The following is a 24,639-nucleotide window of genomic DNA, read 5'->3' on the forward strand; positions in this document are numbered from 1 at the left end:
ACCCTGAGTTCTAAGACAGGAGCACTCACCCCAGCTTGAGGGTCAGAGGAGGCCACGCTTGAGGTCCCAAGATGAGGACAAATCACCCTGTGGAGGAGGGCGGGAGACGTGTCCGGGCGGGAGAGATGTCCGGGTGGGAGACGTGTCCAGGCGGGAGACGTGTCCGGCGGGGAGAGGTGTCCGGGCGGGAGAGGTGTCCGGCGGGGAGAGGTGTCCGGCGGGGAGAGGTGTCCGGGCGGGAGAGGTGTCCGGCGGGGAGAGGTGTCCGGCGGGGAGAGGTGTCCAGGCAGGTGTGGTGTGGGAAGCAAGTCACATAGACACACAGCCAGGACAGAGTCTGTGTATCCGCCACTGTTTTACAGCCTCATGCAGAGGCTTGGGAGGCAGGGAGAGTTGGGGTCACTGCTGTGCCCTGGCCGCCCTGTGTCACCGACATGCTATGTGACTTCTCTAAGGGACATCCCCTCCGCTTCTGTAAGGTGGAGGTGAGGATGCCTGTCTGAGTGCCTTAGGGAGGAGAAGGCTGAAAGAGACCACCGCAGTCAGGAGTCTGGCTCCCAGCAGGTGGTCAGCTACTCTGAAATTCCTTCCCGACGACAGGGAAATCCACTGTCCAAGCGTGGGGTCCTGATCTCCCTGTGGCCTCCATGAGTGGGCAGGGGTCCCCTGCCCTGTGGTGCTCACCATGCCTCCTCAACCCCAATCAGGTTGTCAGATGAGAAGGGAGAGCATGCCAGGGTCCCAGGGAGACTGGTTTGGTCAGAGGCTCAGCCCCTAAACCCCTTGTCACCTCCTGGCAAGAGACCAGAGACCTGGCTGAGATAACAGGGTTATTGCCGTAAACAGAGTCCTCCAGATAAAGAGAGAAGAATAAGAACCTTGTTTGTCCTCCCCTGGCCCGACACCCAGTAGCATTCTATCTCCCAGATGGCTGGGCTGCAGTGCCCCAGGGCTGACCTGACTTCAGAGCTGCCGCTTGGTGCCCACCCTCCTCTGGCCCACTTCCCACTTCCCGCTCCTGACCCCACCGGCGTATCTGTTTATTTTTCCCTTGAGAGTTTCTGTATTTTCCCAAAGGATGCAGCGTGGTGTAGGAGAAAGGGCATGGGAGTCCACAGCAGATCTGAATTTGGATCTCTGGGATCCAGTCCTCTGGGCAGGCTGCTTACCTTGGGGGTGACCCACTGTCCTGATTTGCCTGGGACTAAAGGGGTTCCCAAGACATGGGACTTTCAGTTTTAGAACTGGGACAGTGCCAAGAAACTGGGGATGAGCTGGTCGCTCTGTTTACCTCTCTGAACCTCAATTTGCTCATATCTAAAGCCAGGATAGTTACTCTGTGTCAAAGGCCGACATGGGATAATGCAGGGAAGCATCCAGCACATGGTGAGTCCTCAGTGATGGTTTTGGTTATTTATTTATCTGCCTGGAGGAAATTGCAGGGCCTTGACCTTGCATTTCTCACCTCCCTATTCCCAGGAACTTTTCTCAACAGTGCATTTGAGAACTCACTAAACCCATCTGTTGTGCTTTGCCCCAAATTGCTTTTGATTGACAAAGCTCAAGCAATAAACAGAGACAGCTTACTAAAGGGAGACAGATGGAAAACCAGGAGACTGGGCTCACTCTTGACTCTGCACTAAGTTACTGTGTGACCTTGGGGGAAGTTGCTTTGCCTCTCTGGGCCTCCATTTTTCCATCTACAAAATGCAAGATTGGACTGGATAGTGCTAAGTGTACCTTCCAGCTCTAATATGCCGTGATCCTGCAGTTCTGATGCTCATTACCCTGTGAGCTGCAATGGGGGAGTTAGGAAGGGAGGGAGGTCTGGTTGATGCTGGTACAGGGGTGAGGGGGGAGGAGGGACAAACTTCTGGTGCCTCCACAAGCAGCAACTAAAATATGAAAAATGGCATTAGATGGACAATGACAAAGGCAACTTAAAGACAGTGCAATTGGTTGATGTCTGCAAAGCAGCCTGGGACCAGGTCTCTGGGCATTCCTTTACTTATTCCTTTGTTCATTCATCTGTTCCTTCATTCCTCTTTATTTGTTCTTCATTTATTCATTCATTCTTCTGCTGAGTGATGTTGTAGCATAACAATGGATAGCATGGACTCTGAAGCCAGTTTGCCTGGGTTCAAAGCCCAGCTCTGCCACTTAGTTCTGTGACCCTGACAAGTACCTTGACTTCTCTGTGCCCCTGTTTCCTGATCTGTAATCAGTGTCGTGCATTTGGAAAGTGTTATATACATGTTTGCAATTATTGTTTGTTTATTCTTTCACCATTTACTAGGAGACGGCTGTGTGACAGGCACTGGGCTGGGCGGCCACCAGGGAATCAGGGGAAGTCACAAAGGGTTAAATAGGTAATTACTAAGTCATGTGGTCAGCGTTGTGGTGCAGGTAAGCACAGGGTGCTATGGAAACGCAGAGGAAGGGCACCTAACCTGGATGGGATGGACGTGAGAGGAGGAGTGTTCCAGAAAGACTTCCTGGCAGAGGTGGTATCTGACCTGGGTTAGCCTGTGAGCTGCAATGGAGGAACTGCGGAGGTTAGCCAGGAGTGAATGGGGTGGGGTGATGGGAACCTCTTGGAGGGGAACAGCTTGGAGGGGAGAATACGGATATTCAGGGAACAGATATGGTTTGGTGTTGCTTGCAGGGGGATGGGTGTATTACTCCGTTTTCATGCTGCTGATAAAGACATACCTGAGACTGGGTAATTTATAAAGAAAAAGAGGTTTAATGGACTCACAGTTCCATGCGGCTGGGGAGGCCTCACAATCATGGCAGAAGGCAAAAGGCACGTCTTACATGGCAGCATACAAGACAGAAGGAAAACCAAGCCAAAGGGGTTTCTCCTTATAAAATCATCAGATCTCATGAGACTTATTCACTATCACGAGAACACTATGAGGGAAACCACCTCCGTGATTCGATTATCTCCCACCAGGTCCCTCCCACAACAAATGGGAATTATGGGAGCCACAATTCAAGATGAGATTTGGGTGGGGACACAGCCAAACTGTATCAGTGAGGGAGGTGGCAGGTGAAACTGGAGGGAGAAGCAAAGCCTTGACTATGCTAGACATTCCAGGACTGCTAAAGAGGAAATATTTTATCAGCTGGGCTAGTGTTTCCAACCTTTAGAAGCATGCTGGAAATAAACCCTCCATTATATGGAGATTTATTTATCACTAAGTTATGTACGTGTACTACTGTACACATGTATCATGTACACTATAAAACACACAAAAATAGAAAAATGAAAAACATGAGATAAAAAAATACATGTAGGTTGGGCATGGTGGCTCATAGCTGTAATCCCAGTGCTTTGGGAGGCAAAGGTGGGAGGATCACTTGAGGCCAGGAGTTCAAGACCAGCCTGGGCAATATAAGGAGACCCCCATCTCTATAATAGTAATAATAATAATAATAATGATAATAAAATTAGCCAGGCATAGTTGCACACACCTGTAGTCCTAGCTACTCGGGAGGCTGAGGCAGAAGGATTGCTTGAGCCCAGGAGTTTAAGGCTACGGTGAGCTATGATGAGAAAAAAAGGAATACATATAAACAGAACTTCTGCTACTCTTTCTCCCTAGGCCAATGGCTTTTCCTATGTGTCCCCGGATTCCCCTCCTCCCCACTTTGGAGCTTACTGCTTAATACCATGGGGTGCATGAAGGGATGGTAAGTGGAAGACAGCAGGTTTTTACCTTTAAAAGACCACTTATATATTTATATTCACTGGTATTCCTATAGTCATCAAAATGAAGACATAGCTGTCTATTATTAACATCAAAAGGTGCTAATCTCTTAAACAGAAAAGTTGTAGGGAGACCAACCATCCCAGTTTGCCCAGGACTGAGTGGTTTCCTGGATCACAGGAGCTTCAGTGCAAAAGCCAGGACAGTCCCAGGTGAACTGGCTCACCCTAGTTGTATGTCTAGAACAATCCCATTTGGTGAAAAACATAAATGTGACCAGGTGTGGTGGCTCACGCCTGTAATCCCAGAACTTTGGGAGGCTGAGGCGGGCGGATCACGGGGTTAGGAGTTTGAGACCAGCCTGGCCAACGTGGTGAAACCCTGTCTCTATTAAAAATACAAAAATTAGCTGGTCGTGGTGGCTACTCCAGAGGCTGAGGCAGGAGAATCGCTTAAACCTGGGAGGTGGAGGTTGCAGTGAGCCAAGATTGTGCCACGGCACTCCAGCCTAGGAGACAAGAGCAAAACTCTGTCTTGGAAAAAAAAAAAGAAAAAAGAAAAACATAAATGAACATTTAGGAAAGGGTCAGAACGCTGGTGATCCAAAATGTTAACATTGGTTATTGCTGGATGGTGATGGGCTTTTGATTTAAGTTAAAATTTGTTTTTACTTCTATTTATTAATGTGTTTTTGAGTTTTGCTTGCTTGTATGAAACATTTTTTGACATGGTATATGTACTGTTGTGTGACTTTTAAGACCTGAAAAACAAAGTTGAGAGTCCATTGGCCAGTGGGGCCGAGTGTGGTGGGGAGGCAGGACCAGCTGCAGGGGAGGGATGAGGAGGCTGGAGAAGATGATAAGAAATGAGAAGGGGCTTGGACTTGGTAGTGGCAGTGAGGAGGGAAGAGAAGATGGGTTGGAGAGATCAATGAGAGAGAGACTCCACAGGGCTCAGTGACTGACTAACCAAGCGGAGACTGAAGGAGAGGCAGAGTTGAAGATACCTGTAAGTTTCTGGGTGGTGTCTTAACTAAGCTGGATCATTCAGGATAAACAACTGTTTTGAGAAGGAGGTTATATGAAGGTGGAGGCTCTGGGAGGCTGGGGACATGCTGTTCATTTGGTTTTGGACACACTGAGGTGCCCTGCCCAGGGGACACCCAAGAGGAGGTACAGGAGTGGGATTTATCACAGGAACTCAGGGAACTGGCTATATACTGGCCGGTTTCTTTAAAGCTACTATTATCAGCACCTTCTCTTTGAAAGTCCTCCAGTGACATGCTCCTCCGGCCTGGAAGTCCCATCTGATTCATGGCCTGGTTTGAAAGAAGTTCAGTCTTAAGGCACACTAGAGTAATCCATCGCTATCACTCTTCTGCAGCAAAGATGACTCATTTTCATCATATAGAAAATTGCTCTTTTCTCTCTTTGAGTTGAAAGAACTTGTGTATTCTTTTATTTTATTTATTTTTTTTTTCTTCTCCAGAATCAGTGTGGTGACTTCAATCCTTTGAAATATATTGAGACTTGTTTACAGCCCAGCCTTTGGCATATCTTGGTGCATGCTTTGTGTGCCCTTGAAAATACTGTGTACTGTGTTGTTGGGTGGGGCGTTCTATAAATGTCACTTAATTCAAGTTGGTTGACAGTGTTCAAGTCTTCTGGATCCTTGGTGACTTTCTGTCTACCTGTTCTATCAATGATGGAAATGTTGACATTTCAGACTCTAAGTATGGATTTGTCTGTTTCTCTTTTCAGGTGTGTCAGTTTTTGCTTGAAGTATTTTGAAGCTCTGTTATTAGGTGCATACATATTTAGAAGGGTTACATCCTCTTGATTAATTGATCCCTTTTTCATTAATAAATGTCCTTCTTAATCTCTGATAATAACCCTTGTTCTTAAGTCTACTATATTTGGTGTTATTATAGCCACTCCAGCTTTCTTAAAATTAGTGTTTTCCTAGTATATATTTTGTCATCTTTTTGTATTTAACTCATCTGTGTCTTTATATTTAAAGTGGGTTTCTTGTAGACAGCATATAACTAGGTCTTTTTTTTTTTTTTTTTTTTTTTTTGAGATGGAGTCTCACGCTGTTGCCCAGGCTGGAGTGCAGTGGCGCGATCTCGGCTCACTGCAAGCTCCGCCTCCCAGGTTCCCGCCATTCTCCTGCCTCAGCCTCCTGAGTAGCTGGGACTACAGGTGCCCGCCACCGCGCCCGGCTAATTTTTTGTATTTTTAGTAGAGACGGGGTTTCACTGTGGTCTCGATCTCCTGACCTTGTGATCCGCCCGCCTCGGCCTCCCAAAGTGCTAGGATTACAGGCTTGAGCCACCGCGCCCGGCCGGTCTTGTTTTTTTTAAACTCCAATGTGACAATCTCCATCTTTAAATGTAACTATTTAGATAATTTGCTTTTAATGTAATATTGATATGATTAGGTTTAAATACTCCATATTTCTATTTGCCTTCTGTTTATCCCATCTCCTCTTTGTTCCTTAATTTTCATTTTGGCTCCTTTTGATTAATTATTTTTAAAAAATGATTCCATTTTATTTTTACTATTTTTTTTTGGTGGTTGCTTTAGGGTTAATGATATGCATCTTTAGGATCCAGGTGTGTGGCTCATGCCTGTAGTCCCAGCAACTCAGGAGGCTGAGACAGGAGGATCACTTGAGCACAGGAGGTTGAGGCTACAGGGAGCCATGATCATGCCACTGCACTCCTGCCTGGATGATGGAGGGAGGTCCTGACTCCAAAATAATAATAATAATGATAATAATAATAACATGCTCTTTAACTTATAATGTTCACAAAACATTATACCATTTTACATATTTGTCAGTCAGGGTTCAATCAGAGAAACAGAACTGCTGAGACAGCTTTATTATAGGAAATTGTCCTTATACAATGATATGGAGTTGGCTAAACAGTCTATAAAAGGCTATTTTTTGTGTGTCTGGTGCTGCTATACTGACAGTGCAGAGGAGGTAACTGGGAAGGGGAGATGTATTTAAATTGGGAAAGAATAGGAAAAGAGCCACAACAGACTAGAACTTGCGTGCGATCTCTCACCTCTTCCATGAGGCCAACTTCAATGATAACATAACCTATAAGAGAGGGTGAGGCTTTTCAACATGAAGCTAAACACACACTTGGGTCAGGAGTCAGGGACACTGAAGGATGACTTAGTGGGAACTGGGAGAGCTGTGGGCCCAGCTGCTGCCTCATGACAATGAGGTGACCCGGCAGTTAAGTGACAGTATATATGAGCTGCAACAGCACCTGGTGTCCCTGCTCCAGCTTTCTGAGACAAAAAAAAAAAAAAGAACAAAATCAAAACATAAGCAGCTACTGCTTTGCTCTAGCTTGCAAATGTTGTGCAAATGTCTCTAGTCATCCACGCTAAATCAAAACTATACAGAGAAAGGAATTCCAAGAAATGTAGCTAAGCTTAATTGACACAACAAAAATAAATTACAACAGATAATGTAAGAAACTTAGAAATACTTCCATTCCCCATTCTATTTTGTGTGATATTGTTTTAATATATTTTGCTTTTATGTACCTTATAAACCCCCATACACTGATATTATTTTTGCTTTAAATAGGTATATTTTTAAGAAGTTGAAAAATGAGGGGAAAACCTTTTACATCTACTGACATGTTTCCCATCTTTGGCACTCTTTAGCCCTTTGTGTTGATTCACGTTTCCACCCAGTATCATGTATCTTTCACTTGAAAAATTTCCTTTACTATTTCCTGTAGTACAGGTCTGCTGGTGACAAATTCTCTCAGCTTTTGTTTGCCTGAAAGAGTTTTTATTTCTTTTTGTTTTGTTTTGTTTAAAGGGTATTTTTGCTGGATGTAGAATGCTAGGTTGATAGTTTTTTTTTTCCGTACTTTACAGAGGTTCCATTGTCTTCTGACTTGCATAGTTTTTGATGAGAAATCTGTGAATTTTTGTCATAATTTATCTGTATGTAACATGTCTTTTTTTCTTGTGTACTCTTAAGATTTTCCAGCTGGGTGCAGTGGCTCAAGCCTGTAATCCCAGCACTTTGGGAGGCCAAGGTGGGTGGATCACGAGGCCAGGAGATTGAGACCATCCTGGCTAACATGGTGAAACCCTGTCTCTACTAAAAATACAAAAAATTAGCCGGGTATGGTGGCGGGCACTTGTAGTCCCAGCTAATCGGGAGGCTGAGGCAGGAGAATGGTGTGAACCCAGGAGGCGGAGCTTGCAGAGATCATGCCACTGCACTCCAGCCTGGGCGACAGAGCGAGACTGCATCTCAAAAATAAATTTAAAAAAATAAAAATAACAATAAAAATAAATAAATAAATAAATAAATAAAAAGGATTTTCTTGTTATCACTGGTTTAAGCAATTTGATTATGATATACTTTGGTGTGGAGTTTTACCTTTATTCTGATTGGGGTTTGTTGAGCTTCTGGGATCTGTGGGTTTATTGTTTTTATCAAATTTAGAAAATTTCCAGCCATTATTTCTTCAAATATATTTCCTGTTACTTTCTCTCTCTTCCCCTCTCCTTCTTGAACTTCAATTACATATATGTTAGACCATTTAATGTCTTTTTTCAGGTCACTAAGCTCTTCTCATTTTTCCCTCCAGGCTTTTTTATTCTCTCTGTGCCTCACTTTAGATAAATTCTGCTGCTATAACTACAGGGCCAATGAGCTTTTCTTCTGCAGTGTTTGATTTCCTGGGAATCCTATTTAATGAATTTTTCATTTTAGACTTATATTTTTTCCCCTTTAGAAGTTCCACTTAATTCTTTTTTGTATTTTCAATTTTTCTTCTCATTATGATAATCTTTTCCCATAAATACTTCAAACATACTTGTGATAACTGTTTTGACATATTTGTGTACTAGTTCCATCATTTCTGTTATTTCTGGGTACACTTCTATTGACTCATTTTTCTTCTGACCATGGGTCACGTTTTTCTGCTTCTTGGTATATATAGTAAGTTTTGACTGGATGCTAGATTTTGTGAATGTTACATTGTTGAGAGTCTCAATTTTGTTGTCTTCCTTTAAAATAATGCTGGGCTCTGTTTTAACAGGTACCTAAGTTACTTGCAAGTCAGCTTGATCCCTTTGAAGCCTAAGCTTTGATGTGGCTGGTCTGAATGGGCCTTCGTGCTAGGGATAGCTCAGCTTGTGGTTAAGGCCTGACCTCTATGGAATCTCCACTGAATAGAGTTTTTCTCCTCCTTCTCCTCCATCTCCTCCTTCTCCTCCTTCTCCCACTTCTCCCCCTCCCCCCCCTCCCCACTTCTCCCCCTCCCCTTCCCCCTTCTCCCCCTCCCCTCCCCCTCCTTCTCATACTCCTCCTCCTCCTCCTCCTTCTTCTTCTTCTTCTTTCTTCTTCTTTCTCCTTTCTCCTTCCTTCTCCTTCCTTCTCCCTCCTTCTCCCTCCTTCTCCCTCCTTCTCCCTCCTTCTCCCTCCTTCTCCCTCCTTCTCCCTCCTTCTCCCTCCTTCTCCCTCCTTCTCCCTCCTTCTCCCTCCTTCTCCCTTCTTCTTCTTCTTCTTCTTCTTCTTCTTCTTCTTCTTCTTCTTCTTCTTCTTCTTCTTCTTCTTCTTCTTCTTCTTCTTCTTCTCCTCCTCCTCCTCCTCCTCCTCCTCCTCCTCCTCCTGCTCCTGCTCCTGCTTCTTCTGCTTCTTCTGCTTCTTCTGCTTTTTCTTCTTTTGAGACAGGGTCTTACTATGCTGCCCAGGCTGGTCTCAAGCTGCTGGGCTCAAGTGATCCTTGATCCTTGGCTTCCCAAAGTACTAGGATTATAGGTGTGAGCTACCATGCCCAGCCTTGACTGGGTTTTCAATGAGTTCTTACCACTCTAAATGACTGCAGTGTCTCCTGGTCTGTGCCAACTCTGGGAATTGTTCAGCTTGCAAGTTTCCAGCTGTTCTTTGCCCAGTCTCACAGGGTTTGATCCCATGTATGTGTGACCTAGGACTCAGCAACAACTCAAAAACATCCCATGCGGATTTCTGGAGTTTATTTTCTGCATAGTGTCTTCCTTTCTGGAACTGTGCCACACAACTTCTGGCTGAATCCCTGAACTCCAATCTCCAAATCCTCACTTCTGCAAGAGTACTATATTCTGCTTAGTATGCCTCGCCCCAAACCGTGATCTGGAATATAACTCTAGGAAGAAAACCAAGGCAAACACAGGGCTCCTTTCATTTTTTATCTTCTCTCAGGAGTCACGTTAAGTCATTCCTGTTTCTCAATGATTGTAAAAAGTTATTTCATGGATTTTGTTCAGTTTTGTTTTTTTTTTTTCTTTTTGAGAGTCTGGGAGACTCTTGTCACCCAGGCTGGAGTGCAGTGGCACAATCTCGGCTCACTGCAACCTCTGCCTCTCTGGTTCAAGTGATTCTCATACCTCAGCCTCTAAGTAGCTGGGGTTACAGGCGTGTGCCACCATGCCCCTCTAATTTTTTTTTGTATTTTTAGTAGAAATGGGGTTTCACCATGTTAGCCAGGTTGGTCTCCAACTCCTGACCTCAGGTGATCTGCTCACCTCAGCCTCTCAGAATGCTGGGATTACAGATGTGAGCCACCGCGCCTGGCTGGTTTTGTTCAGTTTTTAGTTGCTTAGGGTGGGAAGGTAAGTCCAGTCCTTGTTACTTCATCACAGCCAGAAGCAGAAGTAAGGAACTGATATGTAGAAAAGCCATTGAATGGCTCCATTTAAATGCTGTTCCTCTCTCATGAAGCGTTTCTTAATTTCTGTCTCTTCTGTGTGTATTACCATCACATTCTGCCTTGACATATTAATATAATCACATACATATCTGACAGTCTCAATGGACTATAAGGGGCTCAAAAGTGGGGATAGGGTCTCTCCCTTCTTAGTATTAGTAACTTTCTTGAGCCTAGCATGTGATAGGCCTTTAGAAAGTGAGGCTGGATTTCCTTCTGTGGCTTACCAGTGAACTGAAGTGACCCTGATGAGGCAATGGGTATCTCAGGCTGAAACTCAGGAGGACTGGCTCTCTCTCCTGTGTAATCACCAGTAGGCAGAGCCCCAGGTAAAATCATAAGGGTGCACAATTCTCCCTTATTAGGCGAGGAAGTGGAGGATTGGTTAAAAGAATCCAGGCCTGTCCAGACTTGCAAAACACATCATCCTGACATTAGAATCCACAAAGCCTCTGGTTTTGATGCAGTGGAAGGGCTTGCCCACAAGTGCCCTGACAGTGTCAGATAATCCTCCACAGGGGGACCAGACCAAACTCCGAGGGGCCGAGTGTCCAGGAGCTGAGGCTGCTGCTGCTCCTGCCCACTTCTTTAGAATGGAATGAGGACAGGGAGTGGCAAGTCCTGGCCACTAGTCTTAGCTTTGTGACCTTGATCAGCTGACTTGGTTTCCTTAACTGCAGAAAGAGGCCTCAGACAGGATGGTCTCTAACACTCTTTTCCCGCCCTGAAGAGCTGGATTCTAGCAACTGATGATTGATGGTCCTGGAAGCCTGTGATTCCTTGAGTTACTGATTCTGGGATGCTAGTAATTGATGGTTCTGAGACACTGGATTTCTGTGGCTCTGTGATTAGAACAGTCTGTGGCTCAAACAATCCATGAGGCTGCGGCCCTCATGCTCTATGGTTCGGATGGCCACAGTCAGTAATGATTCTGTGCATTCTGCAGCATGCCTCCATGACCCTGGAGCATCCACTGCTCTGGTCTCCATCAGTAGCCATGGAACGGTTGTTCCTAGGATCCAGTCTTCTCTCTGCTCAAGAAGAACCCAAATCTGCTCCCCATTCATTGTTCCCAGGGTCATTAATTCTGAGTGATTCACTTACAGGAGCCAGGGAGAAACAGAGGTGCGGGGAATGCCAGCCCGGATGCCCTTGGTCTGAAAGGGTTGAATTGTCTGCCTGCCTGAGACAGCCATTGTGCTTGGCTGTCTGGTGAGGGCCGGGCTGGGTTGAGCTGGCAGCAGGGCCGGGCACCGCAGCACCGTGCCCATTCTAGGGAAAGGTTCTGCCCTCTCAGCCCATCATCCGGCATGTGGCTTCTTTAGTGATACTGGGCCCTGCCAGGAGGGGTGAGCAGGAGGGCAGAGGAAGAGCCCATTGCCGATTCTGCTTGCCCGGGTTCTTGGGGCTACTTCTTACTGGGTTGTGCCTGTTTTGCCATCCCTGGGTGATGTCCCTGATTCTTCCCGGTTCCTAACCTGACTCTGCCTGGGACACGCGCTGTGGCTCTCTGGAGGTCTCTGGACCCGGCTGTGCTGGCCTAGCTGGCATCCCTTGCTGTGTGTTTGTTTTTATTTTATTTCTCTCTAAATGAGGAGTAGGATGTTGTTTCCTGACCTGTGGATTTGGGACAAACCCCTAACAATTCCATCCCTGAATGATGGCAACTTAAGGTCAGATCCCAATACACAGAAGTAGGCTGGAGGAGAAAGTGAGAAGAGCAGGTGAGCCCCTGACTCTGCCACCCGTTTCCTGTGTGACCTTGGACAGTCCACTTTCCCTCTCTGTGTTGCAGGCTCTTCAACCTGTAAAATGGGAGGGTAGTGCCTACTTCACCACAGCCATGGGGAGAAGCCCATGACAACATGAGTATAAACAGGCTCTGCGGACCACGGGTGGGTTACTGTTGTGGAAACAACAGGGCTCGTTCTCCAGAGACACACGTGGTGAGCCCACATCCTAGAACTCACCTCTCAAGTGGTCTCCAGACCTCGTGGAAGTGTTTGGTGGGCACCCAGCTCTGCCTCTTATAGTGGGAATCACAGACTCTTTCTTTCTGAGAGGAGAGAATGTGATTAGGGGAAATTCATTCATCCATTCATCTATATGTTCTCTAGTTCACTTGTTCATTCATTCATTCATTCATTCATTCATTCATTCATTCATTCATCAAGCTCAGACTATTTGCTAGTCACTGTTTTAGGTGCTGGTTTGTGTCTGAGAAATTTAACCTAGAGAAGGACTTATTCTGGACTCGGAGATGGGGGTAGTGGGTGGGAGTGGCCAAACTGACCTAGCCTTCAGCCCTGCCTGGGAAAACAGTCCTCATGGGAGAATGCTGGAATTAGATAGGCATGGGTGTCTGCCATTACTTACCTCTCTGTGTGACCTAGGGCAGATTACTTAGCCTTCCTGAGTCTCTGCTCCTCTGTAAGATGCAAAAAGCAATGGTGATCCCCTGCCAGGGTTTCTGTGAGGACTGAATCTAAATCAGGGGCAGCCCCATGTATCTGAGTTTGGGCTCTATAAATGATGCCTCTAAAGTGGAGGTGAAGGTCACAGGAATCAGATGAGCTGTGTTTGAATCTCAGCTCTGCCACTTGTTGGCCAAGGCGCCTTTGGTAAGTCACATGGCCTGCCCTGCCTCAGTTTCCTCTTCTGTCAAATGGGGCTCATAGATATTGTGAGGATTCAATTGTTAAAAATGTAGATCATGTAGCACAAACCCTGGCACATGGTAGACCTCAATCAATGGTGGCCAGTGGTATTAAATATTCCTCGTGATACCTGCGGGCCCAGCCACGAAGGAGCTTAGACTTCCTTCATCAACTTCTCAGGGAGGTGTGTGCTGCTGAGGGTGTGTAAGATGAGCTTTTGTTTTTATGTGCATATATATTTAAAAATGGATTTTTTCTATAACTTATAGGTACATAAATCTATACATTTTGAGAGTGAACAATAAGGTTGGGGAACCACTACTCTCTGAGTGGAGGAGCCCCTCACCCCCTGCCCCTGCCCCATAGAGAATGTGGGTGGGATTCTGCGGCTTTGGACAAAGACTCTGGCCACAGGGAAAATGGGGACTCATCTTGGAGCCTGGAATTTCTTTCTATGGAATGAGGCCCGGTGTCCCGCACCCCTTGTTCAGTTGGCCCCACCGGAATTTCTAGATTCCTAAGTCACTGGTTGAGTAGACACCTCTCCTCGCCCCTTGAGTTTCCTGGGATGGGTTTGGTCTCTGTTTGGGTGCCTTGTTGTGGGGTTTCCATGGGGCTGTCTGAGCTTGGTGATTGCACTGATCTCGGGGGCAACACCCCTGCTACCAAAGCCATCTTTGAGGAGGCTGCAGCCTTCCTTCCCCAGCGAGGTGGAGGGAGGAGGAGGCTGGCAGTCCCTGAGGGGTGCAACAGTAACAGATCCCGACCCATAGCCTTGGGCTCAGGACGAGCAAGTGGGGAGCCCCCTCCAAGGCCCTGCTCATCTCTGGGGGAGCCAAGCGCTTAGCCTTCCTTGCCCTGAGGCCAGCTTTCTGTTCCCCGTCTGTTCCAACGTCTGATATCTCAGGCACCTAAGGGATCTGAGTGAATATGGGCCTGGTTTCCAGGCTCCAAAACCATGCATGCATTCATTCACTCACTCATTCATTCATCATTCATTCAAGATTTCACTGAGATTCACCTATTACATGGCAAGCCCTGCACTAGCATTTTGGGAAACAGTGGTGGACTCAGCAGCTTCCAGCTCTCGAGCAGCCTACAGTCTGGAGAACCTGGTTCAGTTATAACCCAACCGGAAAGAGGATAGTGTTACAAAAACAATTTTCATGTGTTTGTGTTACAGATGCCTTTAAGCAAATGATGGAAACTGAGAACCCTGGCCCTAGAAGAGGCAATAAGCACATGCACATGAAATCCTGTCTATGATTTTAGAATGTTTATGGGTTCTCCAGACATCTATTTGAGAACCCCAGATTAAGGGTTCCTGAATTAGGCTAGGTGCAGTGGCTCACGCCTGTAATCTCAGCACTTTGGGAGGCCGAGGCAGGTGGATCAACTGAGGTCAGGAGTTCGAGAACAGCCTGACCAACATGATGAAACCCTGTCTCCACTACAAATACAAAAATTAGCCGGATATGGTGGTGTATGCCTGTAATCCCAGCAAATCAGGAGACTGAGGTGGAAGAATTGCTTGAATCAGGGAAGCGGAGGTTGCAGTGAGCCAAGATCGCACCACTGCACCCCAGCCTGGATGACAGAGCAAGACTCCTTCTCAAAAAAAGAGTTCCTGAATCATAGTGGGAAAATTACTGAGACAGCCAAGACAGGAGGCTGTAGGTGTACAGATTTGGGGAATGCTTCTTAGCCTAGGAATTTGGGAAAGACTTCTTGAAGGAAGTCACATCTATTCATTCAACAAGCAAATATCGAGTGCCTACTAAATGCCATCCCTTGAGGATATACCACTGAAAAGGAAAGCCGCAGCAATCCCATTTTTCTGGAGTTTACTATCTAGTGGGGATAGACAAGGAAATGAACAAGCAAATAGATGGACAAACACGAGAATGTCCAGAAGTGATGGAGAGGCTTAGGGGAAGATTAAGTTTAAGTGCCAGGCAGAGGCAGTAAGGTTCAAGGAAAGGCCCGATTGTGAGCATGAAAATGCTGTAATAAAAGATGTTTGAAAGACGGCTGGTGTGGCCAGAGCTTAGGGGATGAGATAAGATGGAGTTAGAGAGATGGGCAAAGACCTTGCGCCCTACGGCAGGAAGTTAGGATTTTACCCCAAGCACAAAAAGAAGCCATTTTCCTTTTCCCTCCCTTCCTCCCTTCCTCCCCTCCTCCCTTCCTTTCTTCCTCTCCTCTCTTTCTTTCCTTTTTTTTTTTTGGGGGACGGAGTCTTGCTCTTTTACCCAGGCTGGAGTACAGTGGTGTGATCTCAGCTCACTGCAACTGAGTTCATGTGATTCTCCTGCTTCAACCTCCTGAGTAGTTGGGACAGGTGTGCACCACCACACCCAGGTAATTTTTGTATTTTTAGTAGAGACAGGGTTTCACCCTGCTATCTAGGCTGGTCTTGAACTCCTGATTTCAAGTGATCCACCTGCCTCGGCCTCCCAAAATGTTGGAATTACAGGTGTGAGTCACTGCACTTGACCGTTTTTCTTTTTTAAGTTTAGAATTTTAAATTTGCACAAATGGAAGCAGTGTGCACAGAGCTCCTGTCTTTTGATGACCCATCTCTTTTCATCTGACAATGGTTTTATAGGTATAACTTTAAATTAGTTAATTTTTTTTTACCTACTATATAGAATTATATGGCATGCACACATCATATTTTATTCATCCATTCTCATGTTGATATGTGCTTAGGTCATACTCTGTTTTTTACCATTGCAACTGATTCTGAAATGGAAAATTAATAGGTTGCAGAATGTGCAGATGTTCAACATTATGAGAAGTTGTCACTCAGCCCTTCAAAGTTGTCATACTAATTTATATTTCCACTGGCAGCATCCAAAAGATCCCATTTCTTTATATCCTTGCCAACAATTGGTAGAGTCAGTCTTTAAAATTTTTGACAATGTTTTGGATATAAAATGGTAACTCGTTTTCATTTGTATTTCCCTGATTACTAGCGTGGTTAAACATATAATTTTATATTTATTGGCTCTTGGAATTTCTTCTCTTGTGAATTGTCAGTATATATCCCTTGCCCAATTTTCTAAAAGGCTGTCTTTTTCTAATTGACTTGTAGGAGTTGCTTATATATTCGAATTACAAATCCATTGTTTTTTATAAATGTTGTAAATAGCCCACGCTCTTTACTGGAAGGTTTTAAGGAGAGGAGTGATACCTGATTTACATGATTAAAAGATCACTCTGGCTATGGTATGAAGAATTGAAGGGCAGGGCAGGGTAGGCATGAATGCAAGAGGGGAAACCAGTTTGGAGATCATGATGGTGGCCCAGTGAGCAATGATGGTGGCTTGGACTAGGGTGATAGGAGCGGACATAGGGAAAAGTGACAGTTCCAGGGTCCGTTTTGGAGGCAGAGCTGTCAGGACTTGCTGACGGATGGGAAGTGGGTGAGGAGAACAGATAAGAATCAGGATGACTCTTGGTTTTTGGCCTGAGCAACTGGGTGGATGTGGTACCATTGACTGGGATGGAGGATGACAAATGGAGAAACAGGTTGAGGCTGGCAATAGAGGAATCAATAGTTATGTTTTGAACACATTAAGCTGAGGCAGCCTGTTGATAACCCAGTAGTTATGTCAAGTAACCAGTTGGATCTATGAGTCTGGAGTTCAGGGCCCCAGCCAGGGCTACGGATAGACATTTGGGAATCATTGATATGTGGATGGAATTTAAAGCCACGAGACAGGATAAGATGGAAAAGGCCTGGGGTTCTCAGTGGAGCCTTGGTACATGACAATATTTGGAGGCTGAGCAGAAGTGGAGAATCAATAGAGAAGACTTACCCCAGAATGTCACTCTCTGAGGGCAGGGGTTTTGTTCTGTTGACTTCCTACTGCACAGCACATAGAAGGTTCTTAGTAAACACTTGCAGAAAGAACACATGAAAGAACAAATAAATGAAAGAAGAGACTGAGAAGTGGCCAATGAGGTAGGAGGAGGAGGAGCATAAGGCATCATGGAAGCCAAGAGTGGTGGGAATGGCCAATTATGTTGAATGTTGTCAAGAAGTTGTGCAGGAGCCAGATAGAGATGTGACCCCTGGATCTGGCAACATAGAGGTCACTGTGACCTTGACAAGGGCAGCTGAGGCTGGAAGGATGAAGAGTTTGCCAGGTTCTGGGAGGTAGGGCGCAGGGTGCGGAGGGGTGTGGGAGGGGAATGTGAAAATGCCAGAAGAGAAATTGGGGCTGGTCATGACTCTCTTCATTTGTGGTTTTCCTCTTCTCTGCAGTGGTTTCCTTCTCAGGCAGGCTGCTCACTCATGGCAGCAAGATGGCCCCCCCTAGGTCTAGGGCTCTATCCCTTCCTTCACAACCCCAGTGGAAAAGCCAAACTCATTTCGAAACTTTCAGTCAAATGAAGTCTCATTGGCTCTGCCTGCGGGTCATGTGTCATTCTTGAACCAATCATGGTGGTCAAAGAAGAGTGCTCTGCTCTGATTGGCCAGGCCTGGGCCTAATGCCCTTCCCTATAGCTGGGATGAAGATTTTACAGGGGCTGTTTTCCTTTGGAAAATCAAGATGCCAACATAAGAAAGGGATGAGGAAGTGTATGATGGTAGATAGGCAAACCCACAGAAGTTAATGATTCCTGGTAGATTTGTAGAATATCAGAATAATAAAAATAAAAAGGAAATACCTTAAGAGATTCCTTAATCTAAAAGTAGAACATGAAGCACATAGGTAACTCTCTTTTTTTTCTTTTCTTTTCTTTTTTTTTAGACGGAATCTCACTCTGTCACCAGGCCAGAGTGCAGTGGCTCGATCTCGGCTCACTGCAACCTCTGCCTCCCAGGTTCAAGCGATTCTCCTGCCTCAGCCTCCTGAGTAGCTGGAATTATAGGCGCCTGCCACCATGCTCGGCTAATTTTTTATTTTTGGTAGAGACAGGGCTTCACCATTTTGGCCAGGCTGGTCTTGAATTCCTGACCTCGTGATCCGCCTGCCTCGGCCTCCCAAAGTGCTGGGATTACAGGTTTGAGCCACCGCGCTCAGCCGCACATAGGTAATTTTCAATTTTCTAGTACCCATACTAGAAATGAAGAAGAGAAACAAGTGAAATTAATCTTAATAATAAATTTTATGTAACCCATTCTATCTAATATAATTTCAGTATGTAATCAATATAAAAAGTATTACCTTTTTTTCAACTAAGTCTTCAAAATCTGTTACACTTACAGTATATCTTAGTCCCAATGAAATACTTTTTTGTTTTGTTTTGTTTTGTTTTTTTTTGAGACAGGGCCTTGCTCTGTTGCCCAGGCTGGAGTGCAGTGGCACAATCACGATTCACTGCAGCCTTGACTTCCCGGACTCAAACCATCCTTTCACTTTAGCCTCCCTGGTAGCTGGGACTATAGGTGCACCCCACCACCCCTGGCTAATTTATTTTTTATTTTTTGTAGAGACAGTGTCTCCCTCTGTTGCCAGGCTGCGACATACTTGATCTGTGTTCAGATTTTATTACATTTACAATTGAGAAAGATAGGTTCACATATGCAAGTTATTCCAAATGCACTTAAAAATTTGGCCGGGCACGGTGGCTCATGCATGTAATCCCAGCACTTTGGGAGGCCAAGAGGGGGCGGATCACCTGAGGTCAGGAGATTGAGACCAGCCTGGCCAACATGGTGAGACCCTGTCTCTACTAAAAATACAAAAATTAGCTGGGCGTGGTAGCACGTGCCTGTAGTCCCTGCTACTCGAGAGGCTGAGGCAGGAGAATTGTTTGAACTTGGGAGGCAGAGGTTACAGTGAGCTGAGATCTCGCCACTGCACTCCAGCCTGGGTGACAGACCAAGACTCTGTCTTGAAAAAAAAAGAAAAAATCTCCTATCTGAAGCTTGTATCTGGTTTTAAATTTAAATTAATTAAAAATAAATGAAGTTTCCAATTCAGTTCCAGAGGGTCATCAGCCACATTTGAAGCGAGCAGCTACCGGACTGGATAGTGCAGCCCTGCCTCCAACACATTCATCTTACCCATGGGCAACCGAGGTCCAAGGAGGGCGTGGCCTGCCCAAGGTCACTGAGCAGAGTGTGACCAGGACCCAGGTCCCCTGACTCCGTCAGAACTGTTCTGCTCCACTTCACTGCCTGCCCTATTTTCATCAGGACAGCAAGCAGTGACCCAAGAAGCAGCAGTTTCAGAAGTGGAGTCAGAAGGCACAGCCTAACATATGCCTGCTCAGACAGTAAACTTCTTAGCGTTTCTTTACTTTATGTGAATCTTGTCTGTGACCAGTCTCCACCACCGGATGATGTGTAGAAAGAGTGCATAAACGACTTTAGCAAGCATCTATTGAGCACCTACTGTGTTTCCAGCAGTGCACCTGGCCTTAAAGACACGGAGATGGAGACAGCCCAGCTCTGGTCCTCAGGCAGCTCACCTCTGGTCCAGGGAGGACAGAGTGATCAGCCCCTCACTTACAGTGTGCGGAGGGTGGCGTGGGGTCCCACACAGAGCCGTGCAGAAGTGCTGTGGGAGTGAGCAGATTGCGTGCCTGGTGTCTGAAAACCCCAGCAAGCAGCCTCCTGGGCTGGCGGAACCAGCTGGAAGGGACCTTGGGAAAATCCCTGGGGAGCCCACATGTGGAGCTGCTGGGCCTCGGCCTGTGGGTGTGGGGTGTTTGGGTAACAGCCCAAAGGCTAGGAGGGTTTGTTTTTGTTGTTGATTGGAACTGAGAAAAGAGGGGCTATTGTCGGGCAAAGCCTCAGCTTATTGGTGTGTGTGGTTGGCTCAGGACTGTGGGGTGGGTACTTGCTGGGGTGCGGTTGCTGTCAGTAACATCCCTTCGTGGAGCACCCATTGCAGCGTCCTTCTCCCCCTCCTTCACACATGCACACACTCGCATGCGCCCCCACACACGTGTGCATCGCCGGTTATACAATTTAATTTGCAGAGCCCAGGACAAAATGAAAATGCAAAGTCCCTTGATCAAAAGTTAAGAATGTCAAGGCTGTGACAGTAGGTCATTTAGCCAAGCGCGGGGGCCTTCTAATGGGCCCCGGGAGGCTGCGCAGGACACACATCCCGGAAGCTGGCCCTGCGCACACATAGACACGCAAGGTCCCCTGCTGTTTGCACTGACCTGTGTCTTTCCTTCTCTCCACCCTCTGTGAGGGAGGCCAAAGGCATGCCAGCTAGTGCTTTAGAGATTTATTATCTCATGTCATCTGTCAACATCCGATGTCAATCATGGCTATCATGCCCACTCTCCATATGAGGAAGTGAAGATGCGGAGGAGGACCTGGGATTCGAACCCAAAACTTACCTGAGTCCAAAGCCCAGGCTTTTTCCATGCATACCCTGCCCCCCAACCACGCAAAGAGGAATGAGCCACCTCCTTTTTTGTGTTATTTCTGATTTGTTTTCTTTTTCTTTCTTTTTTTATTTTGGAAACAGAGTCTCACTCTTTTGCTCAGGCTTCAGGGCAATGGAGCGATCTCAGCTCACTGCAACCTCCAACTCCTGAGTTCAAGCACTTCTCCTGCCTCAGCCTCCCAAGTAACTGGGATTACAGGCATGCGACACCACGCCTGGCTAACTTTTTGTATTTTTAGTAGAGATGGGGTTTCACTATGTTGGTCAGGCTGGTCTCGAACTTCTGACCTCAAGTGATCCACCGCCTTGGCCTCTCAAAGTGTTGGGATTTCAGGCATGAGCCCCTGCACCCGGCATATTTCTGATATTTTTCTAATATTCTTTTCCTCTGAAGTTTTAGGTGATGAATCTGGTAGAAAAACAGTGTCACCAAATTCCTCTAACCTTGTGGGGTCACCCTTCCCTTCCATGAATCCCTATCATGAAGACCCATGTGGTGTTCCCACCTGGCCCAGATTCCCAGGGATTCCCAGGGGCTTGTGTTTCTCCGGGTTGCCCCGACTTCCTGCAGTTGTTCTCTTCTTTCCACCCAACATGTACTTACGAGCAGCTCGATTTTTCCTTTATCTACTTCTCAAGGCATCACTCACGTGAGCAGCACAGGGTTTTTATTGAGATTTGGGGATGAAAATAGATGTTCATCTTCTTAGCAATTTCTGGGCCACCACCACCTCCCAGGACTCTTTTCTGGTGGGGTTCCCCCTGAGCTCTCCTTCCATGGTAAAGGACTTCCTTACCCCTCTCCATACTGCCTTACTTCTGTATCTTTTCTCTGGTTTCCAGGCTGCCTCTTCTCCCTCTTTCTGGAGAATATCTCATTCATTCATTCATTCGTTCATTCATCAGTCCTCACAGAGCATCTAGTATGTGCCAGGCACTGTGTTTGGTATTGAAGACACAGAGAAGAACATGATGGACAAGGCCCTGCCCTGTCCATCCCTGGGCTCCCAGCCTAGTGGGAAGATGGGCCTGAAACGCCTGAAACAACCACAGAGATTAACTTCTGTGTTTCTGGTCTGATAAATGCTATGAAGGCAGAGGATGGAAAATTAGGACAAGAAAGGGAAGACTCATTTTAGATAGTGTGACATTTAAGCCAAGACTTGAAAGAGGAGCGGGAGCCAACCTGGGAAGAGGAGGGTCTTTAACCTGGGAATAACCTGGGCAAGGACCCGAGGCAAGAAGGGGCTGGGGGATCTATGAGGAATAGGAAGGGGAGCCAGGGTGCTTGGCCTGGAGTGAGCAGGGGGCAGTGAGCGAGACGCACAGAAGAAGGACTGAGAGGAATGACATTAAACTCGGGACAGTGGTCACGCATGAGGAGGGACAGGTACTGGGCTGGGCAGCAGGAGGTTGAAGATGAAGCTGACCTTCGATATTTTGTTTGAATATTTCACCATGAGTCTGCCTTCCTGCATTACTTGTACAATGAAAAAGTTAAAATTAGACCTAATATATATTCATTACTGGTCCTCTGAAAATGCAGCCTTGCCAAAGGAAGGGAAAAAAAAAAACACTCACAAACACTACACCCGAAGATAATCATGTTAAGATCTTACTGACTGGGTGCGGTGCCTCATGCCTATAATCCCAGCACTTTGGGAGGCCAACGCAGGTGGATCACTTGAGCTCAGGAATTTGAGACCAGTCTGTGTAACATGGTGAACCTCTGTTTCTGTTAAAAATACAAAAATTAGGCCGGCGCAGTGACTCACGCCTGTAATCCCAGCACTTTGGGAGGCTGAGGCAGGCAGATCACTGGAGGTCAGGAGTTCGAGACCAGCCTGGGCAACATGGTGAAACCCCCATCTCTACTAAAAATACGACAATTAATCGGGTGTGGTGGTGCAAGCCTATAATTCCAGCTACTTGGGAGGCTAAGGCACGAGAAATGCTTGGGCTTGGGAGGTGGAGGTTGCAGTGAGCCAAGATTGCGCCACTGTAGTCTAGCCTGGGTGACGTACAAGACTCTATCTCAAAAAACAAAACAAACAAACAAAAAAATTAGCCAGGTGTGGTGGCATGTGTCTATAGTCCCAGCTACTCTAGAGACTGAATGAGGAGCATCACTTAAGCCTGGGAGGTCGAGGCTGCAGTGAGCAGTAATGGCACTACTGCACTCCAGCCTGGATGACAGAAAGACACCCTGTCTAAAAAAAAAAATCTCATTACATCTTTCCAGATCTTTTCTATATTTTTCTATGCTTAAAAAGTAAACATATGACTCTATTGAACAGACTATTTTACAATCTGCTTTTTTTTAATGCTTTATACTATATTGAAAATATCTTTCCATGCCAGTAAATATACTCCCAAGCCAGGTTTTTTTGTTTTTTTTTAAATGAATGCATTGCATCATGCTGCTTGGATTTACATTATATATTTAAATTCCTTCATGTTGACACACAGCTCATTTTAAAATTTCCTTTATTATATACCACCTGGGAAATGCATCCTGATACAGCTGTCTAGTTGCTCATTTAGGATAGTTTTATGAGGAAAGTGTGCCAGACTAAAGTCATTTTAAAGCTTTTGATACACATTGTCCAGATGCCTTCCACAAATGGGGAGCTCACTGAAGTCTGAACAAGGCAGTATGTTCCCAATAAACCCCTTCGCCTCACGCTTTTCAAGAGGAACTTCTCATGTAGATGGAGAAAATATTCTCAAGGGAATCCATGGCCTCTCCCCGACAGGAAACATGCAGAGAGGGAAGAGATCAAGGTCTGTCTGAGTTAGTCTCCAGAGGCAGAGCTGCTCAGGGGACCTTTTGAGGTCCCTTCCAGAACTGGATTTGAGGTTTCAATGACAACAAGACAAACTGTGGAAGCAGCATCAAGGATCAAGATTAAACTTGACCTGTGCTGTGCATGCCAGGGACCCTGGGTGGATCTCCAAAGACTTGGCCTCCAAGAGCTCAGGCAGGAGTTCAGGTTCCACAGAAATCCACAAGATGCCAGGCATTTTTTGTTTGTTGGTTTTTGGACAGTGTCTCACTTTGTCGCCTATGCTGGAGTGTAGTGGTGCAATCACGGCTCAGTGCAGCCTTGACTTCCGGGGCTCAGGTGATCCTCCCACCTCAGCCTCCTGAGTAGCTGGGAACATAGGCATGCACCACCATGCCCAGCTAATTTTTTTGTATTTTTTTGTAGAGATGAGGTTTCGCCATGTTACCCAGGCTGGTCTTGAACTCCTGAGCTCAAGGCGACCACCATCCTGATTGCCTGCCTCGGCCTCTCAAAGTGTTGGGATTACAGGCGTGAGCCATCGCCTGGGCATTTTTAAGAGACAGTGAAAAAGCCTCACGATAGAAAAGTTCTATGAACCAAAAAGGTGGCCAGCAAACTCTTTGGAGTTGCCTTGGGACTGAAGCAGCCTTGCCCTTGAGCTATGGAGTCTGCACATGGCTCCAAGGGTGGGTTTAGGGGCAGCTCCTCCAGTGAGCCCTCAATTCTCCTCCTTTATACAAAGTCTCCATCTAACTTTCTTCACTGTGCTTCTTCAGTCCAGTGCACATAGCATATTAATAACAACAACCATCCATGTGACCCAAACTTGCATCAGAAACAACCATCACCCCTGAGACCCTCATTCGCTTCTCCCTACTAGTCCCTGCTTTTTCTGCAAATACTAAGTATATCAACACTTACAATGAAATAATGAAATCATTATTGGCTCTCATCCCACAATCACTTCCTTGATAAAATTAAGAACATCCATCTACATAAAACATATCATATGTGTGACATATAAATAATGATGATAACAATAATAATAAATCCATGTACCCGAGATTCAACTTCGGAGAGCTGACATTACAAGTTTGTGAAATCTTCCCCCATGACTTCCTCAAGCTCTCCTCTCCCTCTCATCCAGAGGTAATGATTGCCTTGATTTTTATGTTTATTATTTCTTTGCCTTTTTCTTTACTCATTCCTCACAGATGGTTGCATTTCTGAACAATATATTGTCTAGTTTTGCATGCCTTTGAACTGTGGAGAAATAGTCTCATATGTAACATATGCATTTTTTTCATTGGAAATTGTAAAATTTGTACCATATGTGTTTTCTTGCAGCGTGTGTGTTTTTGCTACACATTATTCATCCGTGTT

General features: G+C 45.9%; 1 long non-coding RNA gene across 1 annotated transcript; it reads left to right on the forward strand.

Moving 5' to 3' along the window:
- Positions 1-1,983: 1,983 nt before the first annotated feature.
- LOC139356910 (uncharacterized) lies at positions 1,984-19,881 on the forward strand. Its single transcript, XR_011609438.1, has 3 exons — positions 1,984-2,369; positions 3,609-3,696; positions 19,043-19,881. It is a non-coding gene; the product is annotated as an uncharacterized lncRNA (long non-coding RNA).
- The last annotated feature ends 4,758 nt before the right edge of the window (positions 19,882-24,639 follow it).

Source organism: Macaca nemestrina, chromosome 1, assembly GCF_043159975.1.
Source record: "Macaca nemestrina isolate mMacNem1 chromosome 1, mMacNem.hap1, whole genome shotgun sequence".
In the NCBI taxonomy this organism is placed as follows: domain Eukaryota; kingdom Metazoa; phylum Chordata; class Mammalia; order Primates; family Cercopithecidae; genus Macaca; species Macaca nemestrina.